Below are 3,800 nucleotides of genomic sequence, written 5' to 3' on the forward strand. Positions count from 1 at the left end.
ATGCCACGCGCAATACTGCTTTGTGAGGGGAAATTGTTGAGGAGAAGGACCCCGTGGCGAGAGACTCATCACTGGACTCCGCACGACAGACCTCCCAAATAAGAACCCTGCCTCTGTGAGCTCCTGCCATGGGTCTGCTTTCCCCACAGTCCACCCACCCCCCCAGAAGCCCAACCCCCTCTGCTGTGACTTGTCACCTCCCCACCCCTTATTGCCCTGTGTTAAAGCGGCATGTAGGCTCTGGAGCCTAACCCCTTCCTGGGGTTTTCACTTCTCTGACCTTCCCCTGGGGGCAGGCAGAATAAACCCCTTTCTCCTATCTGCCTTTGTCAGTTTAATTTGCAGGCACCAGCTACAGAACAGAAGAGGGTAGAGGAAAAGTTGTTTGATGTCCCTACACAGACAGGCATGAAAGGGGGGTGATCCTTACCAAGGCTAACGGGGTGATAACGACTGATGGTGGTTTAACGTGTACGTGCAGAAGATAAGAATTCCCGAATAAATGCCGTGCATGATAAATAATTGGAGGGTTGGTTTTTTAATGAAGTAAGTGTAGTTTCACCTTGGGAACGTATACTTAAAAATAATAATTAACATATTATGATTTAAATCTCACACAAAGATAGGAGGTAAATATCCCTTCACACACACCCACACCTTTTTTATTTTGCGGGTATAGCTTTGGAAGAGTCCAGGACACGGTGGGCACTCCGCAAATAGCCTTCAGAATGCTAGCTTGTTGTTCTTCATTTATCAGATGAGCTGGTATGGGATGGCTGCTGTGTATAAATGCAGGGGATACAATGTAGAACAGAGTAGCTCCTGCCCTCATCGAGTTTGTAACCTAATGAGAAATAAAAGGAGAATTCATCCAGCTTACTTTTCTGTTCCCTCTATCCACGCTCTTAATCCTGTTGCACGAAATGCCGGTTTTCCAGATGTCTTCATTGTCGACGCGTTTTATTTCAAGAACCAGGTGGGCAGCCACTTTCAGCGTCCTCTAGAAATAATGTCCTTTGTCGGGGCAGGGCCAGGCGCTGAAACTTAGACCACTGAGAAAATGACTCCTGAGAGCGATGTAGAATTGCTCGTCAGTAAGGAGCCGGGCCTTACGTTTCACAGTAAACAGGTTACAAAGGAATTAAACCGCATTAGTACTCTGATACCATCTCAAGTTATGTAAGGTCTTCGATAAGCAGCAAAGCAGATTGGAATGCGACATGGCATGTGAGTCACTCTGGGCTCCATCCAGAGGCTGAGCGTCTTAGCCAGCAGCAGCTTTGAAACCACGTCCAAATCAAGCACACACGTGGTCATAAAGGAGCTGCAACCAAGCCGCCGTGTCTGACAGGGTGACAGGCAGCCCTCTGTCCTTCGGGAATGGATAGAAACAGAGTCCCCTCTCAAAGGGACGCACACCCCACGGGACACTGACCTCGTTGCACTAACACCCCACTGAGGTGTCTCCCCTCACCCCAAACACCTTCTCCAGACCGGTTTATCTTGAACACCAAACCTCAACAGCCGGCGATTTCTTTGAACCTGAATGGCAACAGATGAACCCACTGGGGTGTGATACACGCTGCTTCCAGCAGGGAGGAGGCGAGACAGCTGTAAAAGGAGGGGAATGAAGGGTGGAAGGGAAGAGACCGCGAGAGAGGGAGACAGAGGCCGGAGGTGCTGGCGGACGCTGAGAGGCAGCCTCCCTCCTGAGTGCAGAGGAAGCACTTGGCTCCACCCGCCCTGCGAGCCCCTTCCGGCTCCTGAGCTGTCCTCCCCAGCAGTCCTGCCCCCTCCTCCGGGGCTTCCTACCACTGACCATGGGTTCCCCACCTCTACTGCCCTCCGTGTGCGGTGGCGCTCAGTACGTCCACGTTGTTTGGTGACCGTCCCTTGCTGTCCACTCCCAGAACTTTTTCATCATCCCAAACTAAATCTCGGTACCGGTTAAACGATGACTGCCATTTAGACCAGACTCAACGTTTCACCTACGTTTTTCATGACAAACCCGAGTATAATTCTAGAACAGGGGTCCCCAAACTACGGCCTGCGGGCCACATGCAGCCCCTGAGGCCATTTATCCGGCCACCCCGCACTTCTGGAAGGGGCACCTCTTTCATTGGTGGTCAGTGAGAGGAGCATAGTTCCCATGGAAATACTGGTCAGTTTGTTGATTTAAATTTACTTGTTCTTTATTTTAAATATTGTATTTGTTCCCGTTTTGGTTTTTTACTTTAAAATAAGATATGTGCAGTGTGCATAGGGATTTTTCCATAGTTTTTTTTATAGTCCGGCCCTCCAACGGTCTGAGGGACAGTGAACTGGCCCCCTGTGTAAAAAGTTTGGGGACCCCTGTTCTAGAACGTTCTACAATAGAAGGACCGGCGCTGAAGGAGGCGGACTCTCCCCGTCTCCTGTGCCGGAACCATCTGGAACCATCCGTCAGGCTAGAGAGCAGGGGCCTTCCTGGTGAGGCGGGTGACAGAACCCGGGATCTGTCCCTCAAATCTGGCTGTTTCCCACACTCCTTGATCCCAGAGAAAAGGGGGTGAGGTCATCATGGCCAATATTCCTCTACCAGAAAAACAGGCCCAACTGCTTGCCACTAATTGTGGGTCAATTATGTCATCATCTATGTCATCATCGTGCAGGAAGAGTGACCTGATTATCCCGACTGTCTCCTGACTACGCTCACAAATGACATCCATTACTTTCCTCCCTGTGACCTCCCTCCACCTTCCGCTGCCCAGTCCTTCTGGTCGTCTAGTCGCCGTTTGTTTTCTGCATTTTCCGTTGAAGTTGCCTTGTTTGTCTCTGTTCCAGGTGGCCTGACTGCGGGGAGATGTTTGGCTCCCCTCCCAGGCAGGTGGCCACACACCTGGCTCCCTGGGCTCTCCTGGCGGGGGAGCTGCTGTTGCGCCAACCTCGGGGCAGGGGCGGACCGGGAAGCGAGGGCAGGACGCGTGGGTCTGCGACTGGGTTCTCTCGCTCCACAAGGGACGGCTGTCTGCCCACGAGTGGTTCCGGGGAAGAAAACGGGATGTTCCGGTCCACTGCAGTGCGGGGCGCCCAGGAGTGACGGAACCTCTGCCCGCCACCCGATGACTTACTCCAGACCCGAGGGCAGAGGCGGTGGGCGGGAGGCGGACGTGGAGGAAGGCAGGCTGTGTCTGCCTAAGGGGTAGTGATGCAGAGGCGTCCAGTTTCTGAGGCCTCCAGGTTTTTTGTTGTTTTTTTTAAAGTGCAGCCACGTGGGTTTTGGTCTAGTTGAATTCCTGGGGAAGATGCTTGTTTAAAAAAAAAAAAAAAAAAAAAAAAAAGCAGCTGGTGCGAATCCAGAGGACTTGCAATGCCCCACGCTCTGCCCTAAACCCGTCGTGCCCGGGGCAGCAGCAGGGAACGGGCAGACCGGCAGGTGTGGGAGGCACCCAGGTCCAGGAGGAAGAGCAGGTGTCGGAAGAGGACCCCTTTCTCGGCGCCCGCGTGCGGGGCTGCTCCCGGGGTTCCCAGCAGGGGCGGAGGGCCTGCCCGTTCCGTCCTGCGGGCGCGCTGGGCCTGGAGCCCGGGACGCGGCAGACGGGCCGGCGGCGGCCGGGCCCTGGGGGCGTCCCTCCCCGCCCCTGCCCCGCCCCGCCCGGGCGCTGCGGCCGCGGCCTGGACGTGGACGGGAATTCCAGGCTCCGGCAGCCCCAGGCGCTCCCATTCCGGGCCGAGCTCCCCTCCCCGCCCCGCCCGGAGGAGGGGCGCCCGGCCGCGGTGGCGTGAGCGCGGGCGGGGGCCGGGCCCGCGGGGAGGGAGCA

The sequence above is a fragment of the Saccopteryx leptura genome, chromosome 11 (genome assembly GCF_036850995.1).
Source record: "Saccopteryx leptura isolate mSacLep1 chromosome 11, mSacLep1_pri_phased_curated, whole genome shotgun sequence".
Lineage (NCBI taxonomy): Eukaryota > Metazoa > Chordata > Mammalia > Chiroptera > Emballonuridae > Saccopteryx > Saccopteryx leptura.